Here is a 14,479-nt window from a genome sequence, read left to right as displayed (position 1 = left end):
CACTTTTTTGCTTTCTTTTTAACATTTCTGGAGAATGTATTTTAAAAACATCTAACCCTGAAAAAAAATCACATTTTAGGAGTAAGCCCTTCCTGATATGAGGGCGCTTTTGGAAAGAGTCTCTGATTGCAATAAGTTGAACCCTCTAAAACAACAACAAGAGGGTTTGGGCACCAAAATAACTCTTTTACATCATGAAACATGGGCCAGCAGAGACATTTAGCTCTGCAGCACTACCCACAGCCAGCCAACACCTCAGATAATTGCTTGCAAGGCTCTATCCATAAGGGAATTTGATTTTATCACTGCTTTCCTTGCTAACATCCCCCTCTGCTCCAAAGCTGCTAACCACCATTTCATCTCAGATTGTCAAACTAATTAATGTAATTAAGTTAAACTCAGGCTGCCATCTACAGCTGTAGGTGGCAAAGCCATTTTTTAAGGAGTTTGTGCCTTTGGTCCACCACAGCTGAGGGAAAAAATTCTTGAAATATCATTGGCATCTTCCCTTGGAGGATGAAAAGCCAGGGTGGGCTTCTTGTGCTGGAGCTCTACTGAGGGATAGCACCTCTTGTGTGCCCCTTGCTCTGATTTTGGGCAGAGGAGGCACATCAGGCTTGGATGGAGGGTGATTTGCAGAGGTTTGGTCAGCTCTGAGCTTTCCCTGCTGGCTAAAATGTCTTGGGGAGGAAAGGAAGGATGGGGTGTCCATGAGCTGTGAGGGCCAGAGCCCTTTGGAGGATTGGGTGCTGTAGCCCCTCTCAGCTGGGGAAGGCACAGGGACATCACCTCTTCCAGAAGAGGACACTGCTTTAACTCCCTTCCCACCAAGGAATGGACAGCTTGGACACCAGGGTGGATGGGAAAGTGGAATTTTGGGGATGGTGATAGCATGAAAGTGATGGGATCTTTGTGTCCAGAGCAGTCAGGGGGCCCAGGTCATGGAGAGCTCACAGTGCTCCCCAGCTTTCTTTCACTGGCATTTTACCTGTCATCTGTCAGGTAAAATGCTGTCATCTCCAGCTGTATGCTTTGGTGTAAAATGGGAAAAAAATAAGTTTAACAGCCTTCTGCAGTTTCTGTTGCCTTCCCATCTGTCAAGGCTTTCTTTTATATGGAGCTTGCTGGCTTATATGAGTCACTGGGGAGGCTCTGCCTTGATTTACGTTGCAGTGTCATAAAGCAGGGTGTGCTCAATCCAATGCTAATAAAAGCTAATGATACAAGTAGAACAATAGAAGGTGGGACAATGCTAATGTTACACCTTTCTCAGAGCATAGAAATAAACCTTCCTCAAGTTTTCCACCTCCCAGTGGGGGTTTTCCCTACAACATCTCAAGGTTACATTTACATATTTTTAAAAGGTTTGGTATTTGTGCTGAATTCCTCACCACAGAGGAGGATAGTGGTGCATGTGTGTTTTTAATCACTGATTTGTTCTCTATGAAACTTTTCAATTGTTCTAGCCACAAAGAAAAGTGGTCAAAGTAATCAAAGTGAGGGTTCTAGCCACCCTCACTTCCATGCAAATCATTCCTGAGTTTTGGTAGCTGAAAATCTGGTCATCTTCCTGATTTTTGGATTTAAAACCAAAATGCTGTGCTTTCTCCCCAGAAAAATGAGGCAAAGAAGTTGCACCCTGCAGCTGGGAGTAATTCCCAGCTCCTGCCTGTTGGTACAGTGCTGCACAGACATCCTTCACTTATTGGGTCTGGCAGGGGAGAAGCTGAGCAGAATTTCAGGTGTCAAGCACAATTAGGTGTTAATTAAAATGATCCATTTGCCTGTCCCCCAAGGTCCCCTGCTCCAGCTCAATGACAACATGCAATAAAAATATCGGGGCACATTTATTTTCCAGCTGTCCCCGTGACAGGGCAAGTGCATTTCTGGCTGGTCAGTGGGTGACTGTGACACAGGGAGAGGGAAATCTTGTGACTCCCCCTCTACTAACTCACTTTTCACTTTTTTTTACTAATTCTTGGGTATCTTGTCCTGGATGCTGTGATATTCTGCTGAAAGGGGTTCACGACATACAGAATCCATGAGTACTCAGCGCTGTACACATAATATCTAATTGCCATGTAATTAGGATGATTTTTCATTACCCCCACAGTAGGGAATTTTTGGCCTCTGTTGCTTTTCAGCATGAGCCAATGCTTCATTTCTTGTCTTATCCTTTGCTTTCATTCTTGTTTTTTAAATTTAAAAACTTTTAAAAAATATTTTGAACCCTCTAAACATCAGTATTTTTCTCCTGAGCTGCTAAACATTGCCATTTGAAATATTTCTTTCCTATATTTCGATTTTTCTTATCTTCTGTGGCATGAATTCTGATATATTTGCACAGCTTAAAATCCCACTGCGCCCACAACCAACATGAATGCAGAGTATGACTTGTATTTAGGAGTAGGAAGTGATCAATTCCTGCCCAAAGCCTAGAGAGGAATATTCTTATCTTTCCCACTGGGATTCAAAGCCCAGGAGCAGAACAACAACCATATGACTTTTGTGAATAATCATAATTTACTGCTCCAGCTGGAGGGTGGATGGCTTGGTACTGATGGGTGACAATTTTTTGTCTTTGGGTCAAAGAAAAGGAGAAAAAGTTGTAAATAAAGGAAAAAAATTAAAGGAAAATAAAAGAAATGTTATAAAACATTAAAGGGTAGAGTTTGAGCTGGCTTCAATCTGCTGGGTGATATTACAAGATGAATATTAGGCTAAATTCAGCTCATAAATGTATGTTCACCCAGTTTTTTGGTGGGATGGAAATGACACAGTAATTTTTCCATGACTCCTCTCTGTTTTTATTTTGACTCCTAAACTCTGCATGTCTCATTTTCTTCCCCCTTGAGCACTCCCTTCCAATCTCCCACTCCTTTTCTCACCCTGGCAGCTTAGTATTCTCCAGGAATTTGCTTTCCAGTCCCACCCTGCTCCCACCTCCCCCTGGCCTGTGTCTCCTGGGATGATTCACCCCCTTCTGCTGTGTCACGTTCCCCCTGCACCCAGATCCACCTCACTTTGCACATCCAGCCATAGTTCTGTGTCACAGCTGATCCATCAGCACCAATCCAAGGCCATAAATTAATTACAGATTCATTTTGCTCTCAGCTGGCTCTCCCCCTCTCTGCATCCCTGGGTGGTTCCTCTCCAGCCACACTGGGGATTTGGCCTGTGAGGTTCCCATGTCCTTCACCCCATCCCTTTCCCTTTGTGCTCTCATTTCCACTGTGATTTCTCCATTCCCAACTATCCATTCCTGATCTAAGCCTTCTCCATGACTTTTTATGAGTTTGGTGCCAAGTAGGGAACTTATTTGGAGCAGAAATTCAACTCCTGTTAGCACAGCAAACAAAATGGTGAGTGCTGAATCCCAGCAGGTGGGAGAAGATGTCATGGCAGTGCAAGACAGGCTGAAAACTTTTGGGGACAATGACTTAGACATTCAGAACTGTGACAAAGCTGAAGCAATTGATGCCATTGCAGATCCCATTGCAGTCCTGTGGATTTTGGAGCTGATGAGATTTGCTGTTTCAAAGTTGTGGTGTCACAGGCAAATCGAATGTCAGAGAAAGGGAGGAAACTGTTCACCAAATATTTACTGCTGGGAACAAATCACAAGGTAAAAGATGGTCAAAAGCCACCAAAATAAATTCAAATTACATCAGTAGGAGAAACTTCAATTTACTTTATTGTCTGATACTTAGGAACAAACACTGATGAAGGAGGAAATGCTTAAAAATCTTTATGAAAATCAGTTCTGTACGAAATTGCCTTCTTTGGAGCGTCTCTCATCTGTGTGTTTGTGTTAGGATTGAAATTTTGCCTTTTCTCTTTTTTTTTTTTTTTTTTTCCTTTTTTTTTTGATCAATCATAAGATGTAAGAACAACCACATCAGCAGTTTTGTCAGCAGAGAACTGAAGAAAATATTCAAACATGTACTTAGCCTCAGCCTCGATGATATTTGAGGGTAGTTAAAAAGGCTTTTCAGGGAGAAATCCGATGCAATTAACCAGCTTCCGATCTGCCTTATCAGCAAATCACATATTTGTGTGTGGAGACAAATGCTGACACACAGCTCTGGAAGTTTACTGAGTTTACTGCTAGACTGAACTGAAGAGATTAAAAAGGCGTTTGAGGCAGAAGCTGCAAAATGAGCCTGTTGATGAAAAAGAGAATGAGTTCACTTTCCCATTTCATCAAACAGATGAAGGTGTGGAGATCTACAAGGGAGATGGAAAGGGAGTGTTTACAAGGGCTGGAGTCACAGGAGAAGGGGAATGGATTCCCACTGCCAGAGATCAGGGATGGATGGGATATTGGGAAGGAACTGTTACCTGTGAGGGTGGGCAGGCCCTGGCACAGGGTGCCCAGAGAAACTGTGGCTGCCCCTGGATCCCTGGCAGTGTCCAAGGCCAGACTGGACAGGGCTTGGAGCAACCTGGGATAGTGGAAAGTGTCACTGCCCACAGCAGGGGATTGCAAAGATGGTTTTTAATTTCCCTTCCAACCCAACCCATTCTGGATTCCCTGATTCTGTGATCCAGCAGAGGTGGTTCACTGATGCCAAAGCATTCATTCCAGCTTTCAGGGAACATTTAAGAGTCATTTTTTTGATAACAGTGGTTCTAATTTAACTTTTGATAATTTCTGTATTTATTTTAACTCTGCAGACAGCTGTGCAGTCACTCCCACTCCCAGACACCATTCTGGGCTGGGTACTTCAGGTTCCCCCAGACTCATCACCCCAGAAGGCAAAAAATCCTTTGTACTGCCTGTGAGCCTTGGACAGCAAAGTCGCCTTTCTCTGCCTCGGTGACACTCGAGATTGTTGTCACAAATTAATTAAAGGTGTGATGTGAACACATTAATTAAACCCCATGAACACCTGCATGGATCCTCTCAGTCATAACTCATATCCCCTTAAATTGCTTTTCCATAATAACAGACCTGCTCTGGGACTGAGCAGACCTGAATAGGGCCCTCCTGAAAGCAGCCAGGCAAAAAAGGAAAAAACCCTTCCCCTGCAGGGGCTTTGGCTTGGCCATGGCCTTGGAATGAGGCCCAACCTCATCAAAAACGATGAGAATGTTTTAAGCACACTTGGGACAAGATAATTTCAAATGAAGGTGACACTTGTGGTCTGAGGCAGCCAGTGAAACACCATGATTTGGAGAGGACTCTGCTTGGGGACTGAAGATTTAGTGGTGTGTCAAGCTCAAAGTCAACACAGCAGAATTTAAAGCTGTGTAAGTGGGAGCCAAAGACAAAGCCCTCGTGAATCCACGGGATAGATGGGCACGTCTTCCACAGCTGCCCTCTCCAGCACCAGGGCTTTGCTCAGAAATAACCATTATTCCTAGCAAAAAGAAAACACTATTGATTTTCAGTCCTCACTGAAGCTTTCTGAAGTATTTTTTACATGAGAGAAAGCCTTTGCAGTTTTTAAATTAAAATTCTATTTTTTTTTTCCTCCTCCCTTAAAAATCTGCTCAGGTGAAATTGTGAGCACAGCCAGAAGTAGATGCATTTCAGACAGATCCTTGAAGGAAGGAAAAAGTCAAAAATGGCTAATCCCTGCCACACAGAGATGTGCAGGGCCCCAAAGAGCTGGAATGTCTCTGACAGTCAGTGACACTTCTCCTCAGGGGCTGTTTGCTGTGACCGTGTTCACAGGGTCTCAGGTTAAGGGAAGAGACAAGGATCTGACTCCACGTTTCAGAAGGCTTGATTTATTATTTTATGCTATATATTACATTAAAACTATACTAAAAGAAGAGAAGAAAGGATTTCATCAGAAGGCTAGCTAAGAATAGAAAAAGAAGGAATGATAACAGAAGTTTGTGTCTCGGACTCTCTGTCCGAGCCAGCTGACTGTGATTGGCCATTAATTAGAAACAACCACATGAGACCAATCACAGATGCACCTGTTGCATTCCACAGCAGCAGATAATCAATGTCTACATTTTGTTCCTGAGGTCTGTCAGCTTCTCAGGAGGAAAAATCCTAAGGAAAGGATTTTTCATAAAAGATGTCTGCGACAGTTTGCAATAGTCACCCTGAGCCCCCTCTCATGGAGTGCTTTAACTGCACGTTGTGATTTCACCTGGCAGCTTTCAGCTCTCCCCAGCAGCTGAAGGATGTGGATAAAACATGGGAAACACTGCAAGAAAACAAAGCTGTCTGTTGTAATATTTGAGAGCATTTTTAAGGTAAAGTTTCTGTGATGCTTTAGCTCAGCAGTGCTTGGTGAAAGAGGAGAGGTGTTTTATTTATGAGTTTCAATGAAGTTGAGGTTGCTTCTTCCTCTTTCTTATAAACTAGAACAGTCTTAGGAGTAAATAACATCCCATGCTGGGGAAGTGCAAGATAAATACTTCTTCAAACCAGGGCATTCATCCTGGTATGGATTTTTTATTCCTTTTTTAACATGTGTGATGCATATTCTCTATTTCCTCTCAGCCAGACTTCTCTCTTGCACCTGTCTTTCATTTCAAAGACATCCTATTTTCCCCAGTTTCACATCTATGTAGTGTCTGTCTGAACAGGCTGTGTTCACATTAGCTCAAAGCATGTTGACTTTGTTCCTGGTCTTTCACTGCACAAAAATTGTTAAACTTTCCTGCAAACACACTAATTATCACTGGATATAATTATTTTAAATCAGATGTCATTTATTCTGATTTTGTTTTGATCAGGAAACAGTTTCAACAAATTGCTTGGAGGATTGATTTCAATTAAACTTCTTTCTGAAAAACTTTAATCAAAAATTAATCCTTGATGAAAAAACACAAAGAACTAAGCAAGCTAAATGCCTGTAGAGTTTAAACAGCCTCAGCAGTTCTCAGGGCTGGGAAGACTTGCCTCATTTCCAGGTTTTCTTGCTTTCTTTTCCTTACTGAAAAGAAAGGAAAAGAGAGAATAGCTGAAATGACAACCCTAAGTGCCTATTTGTTGATGCTTCCATTTTCTTGCTATGCTACCCAAAAAAAAAAAAAAAAAAAAAAAAAGGAAAGAAAGACTCATATGGAGTCTTGTGGCAAGAAGCCCTTTAAAATGATGCTAAATTAAGTTGTTTGAAATGTGACCTTTGGCAAAATGTTTCAGTTTTTCTCATCCCCTCTCCATTCCCCCACCTCAATGCTGCTCCCATTCCTAGAGCACAGCTAATTTAGAGCATCTGCCTCTGAACATGATGAGGTTGTTATGGAGAGAACTGCTGTGCTGGGGGATATTTCTGAGCAAAAGCAGAATCCCTCATTTGTTTGATGGAGGCTGCAAGGTGTCTGTGCCAAAGAGCTGAACCCCAGCACAGCTGGCTTGCTGCATCTGTTGGGAGTCTCAGGGATGACAAACCTAGGATCTGCTGGGCCAGAGATTGCCAGAGACAATGCAGGAAAAGTGGGAGGATGAAAGCTGGACCAGAGGCAAAGAGATAAGGAGAGACAGCAGGGAGCATTTAAAGAGCTCCACAAACTTATTGGGTAGAAGGTTCTGGGGGTAGGAGCCATCCCTGGGGAGGCTGCTGGTGAATTTGGGGTCTGTTGGGGTGTTCACAGCAGAAATGCTGGGGTATTGGGCTGGTTTGGAGAGGAGTGTCTCCATGTCAATGGTTTTCTGTCAGGAGAGCACTGAGGAAATCTGCTTTTGGTACCAAGATCATCTCGATGCTTTGGAAACTCCATTTACGCCCTGAGCGAAGCTGAGGCAGACCCAGAGGATCACCTTGGTTTTGGGGCTGCTTTAGTGGTCATGCACATTTGTGCTGGTGGGTGGATGAATGCAGGCTCTTCTTTCTCTGGACACCCAGAGAAAGCAAAGCCAGGGGCAGGTTTGACTCGTTTGTATTCCAGAGCCATTTCCCAGACTGCACCCCTGACATGTGAGCAACCTCAACTCACTGAGCAGAAAAGCTCAAAGATTTGGAAAGAAAGTGTGTAATGAGTGTTTTCCAAAAGCAGGGACAGCAGGGAGCACAGCTCTGCAGAAGGGCAGAAATCCACCTGAGTGGGTTCATTCCCAGTGTTTTGTGTGAAGAATGAATGAGCTCTTCCCCTTTCATAGATCACTTCAATGCCTCTCATCTTTCTCTTTCTACCCAAAGAGAAAAAGTCTCCAAGACCAACTCTATAGAGGTTGGTAACACTCACAAACTTTTATCTTTCCTAGAATCAGGAGGAAACAGAAGTCTGAACTTTCTTTACAAATGTATTTTAAGAACTTGTTTTTAATCTTTCTGTCTTCCCAAGTTTTATAAATAGACCCATATTATCAATGTTGTGTTTTTTTCAGAAAGCAAACTTCCCATTGTTGCTATGCACTCCTTGCTAAGCTCTGTCTATTCTTACCCTATATATTGTCTTCTACAGAACTTTGAAAAGTTTTGGAGCTCTGACTTCATTTTCAATATGTCCTTTCCTGCTGCTGTGGTGGCACAAGAGGAAATCTCTATGCTCAAAGCAGACTCAAAGCAACCCTAAACTGTCCTGACTACAGAGAGGCTCTAGACCTGGTAACCAAATTATCTGGTGCCTATTGGGATATTCTGACTCAGGGTGGACCTACAAGGGCATGTTTGGAACACACAGGTCCCAGTCCTGCAGTTTTAAATGCAGAGTGCAGTCAGATCCCCCCATTAGAGTCAATACATATAAGCTTAGGTCAGTCTAAGTCTGTTACACTGATGCCATCTATTTTTATTTATGTTTGTTTCCCTTGTATCTCCATTTCATTTATTTTTCACAAAGTCATTCCTCTGTCTGTTTGTCTGAGATATCACATTTCTGCTAAGTCCAATTATTTGTGTGCATTTCTTTTTTGCCATAGCTCTGTCCTCCCTGGTTTTGATCTCTTGCAGGAATACACACTTTTATTCCTCTCCTCTCTGGGAAAAAAAATGTGCCTTAGAGCCACCAGACAGTAATTATGTGCATAGTGTACCATTTTCTCTAGCATTTAGAGTAGTTGCAATGGTAAATAATATATTTTTTTCTCTTTAGTATTCAGGGAGCAGAGAGGATGAGCCTGGTGTGACCATCCCTGGGCGATGGCAGATCAGAGGACAGAGATGAGGCTTCTCAGCATGTCATTCCAGCACCCTGTTAACCCTGGGAGCCAGCAGCAAACCCACAGATCTTTGCTAAATTCCAATCTCTCTATTCCTCCTGGTCAGCACCTCACTGAATGAAAGTATTTCTGAGTCCAAAGTGGGTCTGTGACACGAATAAAGCCAACACATCCCCCTCTTAGCTCAGAGCCCACGTGAATGCACGAGTCTGCAATTTCATGTTTGAAGTGGTTAAAACAGGTGAAAACTGCTAAACTCCAATTACATTTCAGACAAAAAGCCTGATTAAGCTCTGTGTTTCCTGCTGCAGTAAAACATGTGAAATACAAAAATTCCCAAGAGGCAGGAAGCACAAAAATGCTGCTTCTTGTTTATTTGCTTGGTGTGACGGCACAATTTAGAGTGGCTGTGCCGAGGCAGGGTGGAACAAAAGCTTTGCCCCCCTACCCTGCTCCTCAGTGCATCTTCTCAGCCCTGTTATGGATTTGATAATGGACCTGGAGATAATTTCAAGCTCCTGTTGATCCAAGATGAATCAGACAAGCCAGCGCAATGATGAAGCAGGCGGTGAAATTCCAGCATGTGAGGGAGAAGATGAGAACTTGCTCATGCAGAGATATTCCCCACTCCCAGCAAACATGAAAATCTGGAGTTTGTTTTTCACAGGCCTTTGTGCAGCAAAAATAAATTATCACTTCCATTTACACCCCGTGTCTGGGTGAGCTTTGTCTCACACCGCTAAAATACCAGCTGGCTGACATTAAAAACCCTGAAATGCCATGGCAAATCTTCGCTGCCCCAATTAATATTTTTCCATAACTGTAAAACAAGAGGGTAATTGTTAAAATTACATGAACAACACTGGCAGCAAATGTTTGTTGCCCAGAGAAGCTGTGGCTGCCCTTGGTGCCTGGAAAAGTCCAAAGACAGGTGGGATGGGGCTTGGAGCCACCTAGGACAATGGAAATTTTCTCTGCCCATGGCAGGGTATCCATTCCAAGATTTTATGATAATGTGACTTGCTGACTTTGTGGTCATGGTTGTTCCCACACTTCCCTACAAGAAAACATTGTCAGCATTTATTTACTCTTACTTCACCTCACCTGTCACATGTTTTTATCTTGCCACAACATCCTATGCTGTCTTAGTGCCCTGGCTTTTTTGTGCAACTCTAACAACAGTTTAAAAGTGAGGTTTTTCACTCCTCTCACCACCTCCCTCCTTCCCCCTACTCTTGTTTTAGTGCAAACTCTATGCTGCAAGAAGGAGGAAAAGAAATTGAGTAGAAAATTTGTTTTTCAGCTTTCAAAGACAGACACCAAAAGCTTTATAAAACAATCAGAAAGGAATGAAAGGACAGCCTGCCTTTGGAGAAGTTTTATTACACTGGGGAAAAAACCCTGCCTTGTGCAATTTTCTGTAGAGTGATTCCATGCTGTCCAATTTGCCTGCTAACATTTTAATTGGATAATCCTACAAATGCTCAGAAACTGATCTGACTGCTCAAATAGGTTGAGTCAAAAACTGGAGTGGCGTGGAGGTCTGTTGGCCTGACAGCTGAGCAACTGAAGGAAAACTTTTCTCTGCATGTCTTCAGCTGGCTTTTCTATGATTGGCTGTGGTTTTTTAATGCCTGCTGACCACTGAAGGTCTGAGAGAAGAAGGAGGAGGTCACTTTTCCTGCCCTCTTTAGAGATTCCTCCTGGGATAAGGTCCAGATTACTGTGTTAGATAGGAAAAAAATGAAGCTCCCCAAAGTTCAATGCCTGCTGAAGAACTGCAAGAAACTGAGCAACTGACCTACTCTCCTTGGATTTGACCATAAAATAAAGTTTATTTTCAAAGCCTTAGAAGAAAATACATTAATTAGAAATATTTTTACCTTTCTAGATCTTTTACCTGATACCTGATTTATCATAGAGTTATAGAATGGTTTGGGTTGGAAGGGACCTTAAAGCCCATCCAGTCCCATCCCCTGCCATGGGCAGGGACACCTTCCACTATCCCAGGGTGCTCCAAGCCCCATCCAGCCTGGCCTTGGACACTGCCAGGGATCCAGGGGCAGCCACAGCTTCTCTGGGCACCCTGTGCCAGGGCCTGCCACCCTCATAAGGAGGAATTCCTTCCCAATATTCCATCTATCCCTGATCTCTGGCTGTGGGAAGCCATCCCCCTTGCCCTACCACTCCATCTTTCCTGCTGGCTCCTTCTGGAAATGCACAATTAGATCACCCTGAAGCTTCTCTTCTGCAGGCTGAACAGTCCCAGTTCTCTAAGACTGACTAAACCCTGTGGTACAATCCCAAAATGGCTGCTGAAATCTGCTGGTGGGTATGTGGGTACTGCTGCATCTGGTTTCCTTCCATTCCTCCCCTTTTGAGGAGGAACATTCTAGTTCAATAAAAAGTTGCCTTCTGTGTATTAACCCCCACCTATCAGTCTTGCTTAAGGTTAAGATTGAATTCCTTTATTTGGAATATTCAGTGGGGTTTGCTGGATCTGCACCTCAGTGTAGTTCATCCCATATAATAAAATAAGTGTAATTGCAGCTGTAAATCACTTTATTAGTTCCTCTGCACACCAGCCAGTATGTGACATAGTAAAAACATCTGCTTTACAGAGATAACACATGTCCAGGTCTGCTGTTACTTTTTGTACTGTTATATATTTAATTCTGAGTACTTTTCTTTCGTGGTTTGGCAGCTGAAGTGGGAGGTAACCCAGTTTGTGCTGCTGTGTTCCTGACCCAGCTAAATCATCTGCTTCAGCCACAACTGATGTCTAGCCAGGATTCTACTAAGTGCTTTGTTTTATAAGTGCTAGAGAAATCTCCCTCTTTTTTATGTCTCACCAAAATATGGGCTTAATGAATCTGGGATAAAGGAATAAAGAGCAGGGAAACCCTGCAGCTGCAAGTGCATGCCTCAAGCCCAGGGGCTGATTGTGCACCCCTGCAAAGCATGTGTGACCCCACCGACCCCTCCCTTTCCTGCAGGTGGCAGATACTGGGCTTCTCTTCATTGCAACACTGCAGGTTTGTAAAATTAAAACCCCCAAGGGTTTTATTTGCCTCTCAGACCAAATCTGGGTTCTTAGCCCTGAGAAATCTCATTTTTCAGGATCGTGGATGCTGTGGAGGGATAAGCTCACTGCCCTGGGCCAAACTACACTGGGTGGGAGGTGAAACTCCTCTTCTGCCCCTCTGGAAATGGATTTTGTGAGTCCTCAGCCCAGGCATCAACAGCAATGGCTGCAGCTCCCCTGCAGTGCTGTTCCCAGGGCTTTTCATCTCTCCAGGCCATTACAGACAGGGAATTACTTTGGGAAGCTGGTATTTAGGCTGAAGCTCCTGAAAGAGGGATTTGAACAGGAGCTGTTTGTGGCTATATGTGTTCCAAGACTTCTGCAAATATCAGAGAAAGCTAGTGCCATGTGAAAAGAGCCCAGAATGTTTAATTACACATTTATTTAGTCATGTGTATGGCTTGCTTCCAGAGACCCTGAAATCCACTGCTGTGGCCAGACACACACCTCAATACCACATAGGTTATGCAAAATTTCTCACGGTTATCTCCTTGTTAAAAGGAATTAACTTTACATTCCTTCCCCTTTTCTCCTTCCCTTTCATTTTTCTTTCCTTTTCCTTCTTCCTTTCTTTCCTTCTTCCTCTTCCCTCTCCCTTTCCCCCTCTTCCTTTCCCCCTCTTCCTTTCCCTTCTCCTCTTACTGTTTATTTTCCTTCTTCCTTTTTCCACTTCCTCTTCCTTTTCCTTCTCCCTCTTATTTCTCTTTTCCCTTTCCATTTCCCTTTCCAACACTTCCAGGGATCCAGGAGCAGCCACAGCTTCTCAGGCCAACCTGTGACAGGGCCTCACCTCCCTCTGAGTTAAGAATGTCATTGCCTTCCATGGAACAGGCTCATAACCAGGAAGAAAACCTTGGGAATGTCCCAGATCCCACATATTTCCATGCATTTATTTTCACAATGTCTAAATGGTACTTTTCTAGAGGCTTTAGAAAGAAAACCAGAGCCAGAAGGTGCTGCCATGGAGCATGGATGGGACACGACTTTGTGCTCCACTCTGGGAGCTGAATTCCTCACATCAATTAAATAAAAAAGGAATAAAAAACCTTGTTACCAAAAGTATTGACATAATTTCTGCAAGTTTTCTATTTGGAGAAGGGAAGTGTCCTTCAGACAGAAGGGCAAACTAAGCAAGAGTGGAAAATGATTTTAAAAGGACAGAGGAACCTACTCCATCTTCAGGAGCTGAAACGGTGCATAAGATTTTGAGTTTTCCTTGGTAATTATTCAACTGTAACCTTCTCAATGCCTTGTCACTTCTTAATTTATTCTGTATTGTAAACACCTGCAGGCGCAGATGGCTGAGCTATTCTCTAAAGCTTTGGCTATTTTGCACTGCTAAAATGAGGTAGGGCAATGGTGCAATACAGATTAGGTTTGTTGTGGAGATCTGATGGAATATTCACACTTCCACATGTTTGCAGGCAGGAGAATGATCCTTTGTGAATCTGTCCCAGCAAACTGGCTTAAGATCCTTCAGCACCCCCTTCCCTTAGGTAATACCTTCTGGTGACGGGGTTATTTTTCGTTAATCTTTTGTTTAATTTCTTTTTTTACCCTTGATTTGGGGTAGCAATATTGCTCTGGGCCAAATTTTGCTTTCTGTGCTTTCACAGTTTCAGGACTCTGCAGGACTCTGATTCTCATTCTGTCCCTGGCCTCTGTTATGGAATCATGAAACCAGGGGATGGTTTGGGTTGGAAGGGACCTCACAGCTTATCCAGTGCCATCCCAGGCAGGGACACCTTCCACTAGCCCAGGTTGCTCCAAGCCCCATCCAGCCTGGCCTTGGACACTGCCAGGGATCCAGGGGCAGCCACAGCTTCTCTGGGCACCCTGTGCCAGGGCCTGCCCACCCTCTCAGGGAACAATTCCTTCCCAATATCCCACTTAACCCTGCCCTCTGGCAGTGGGAAGCCATTCCCCCTGTCCTGTCACTCCTGATGAATTATCTCTCCCTGGCTTTCCTGTAGCACCTTCAGGTCCTGGAAGGTGCTGTGAGGTTTCCACACAACCTTCTCTTCTCCAGGCTGAACATTCCCAGCTCCCTCATCCCAGTTCCATAAGGGAGGTGCTGCAGCCCTCTCAGCCACTCCACGGCCTCCCTGGACTTGCTCCAACAGTTCCATGTCCTTGTGTCACCAGAACTGGACACAGTGCTCCAGGTCGAGTGCCGGGCGGAGCAGAGGGGGAGAATCTGAAGTTCTGTCTTAGCAAACAATGTTTAATGGATCTGTTGCATTTTCTGATAAGTAAAATGAGGGGGGAAAAAATCAATTCCCATCATTTGCTGCAGGCAGCCCTTGGAGGCTGTGACCTGAATT

Source organism: Melospiza georgiana, chromosome 9 (assembly GCF_028018845.1).
Source record: "Melospiza georgiana isolate bMelGeo1 chromosome 9, bMelGeo1.pri, whole genome shotgun sequence".
In the NCBI taxonomy this organism is placed as follows: domain Eukaryota; kingdom Metazoa; phylum Chordata; class Aves; order Passeriformes; family Passerellidae; genus Melospiza; species Melospiza georgiana.
Note: the sequence above shows the minus strand (reverse complement) of the source record.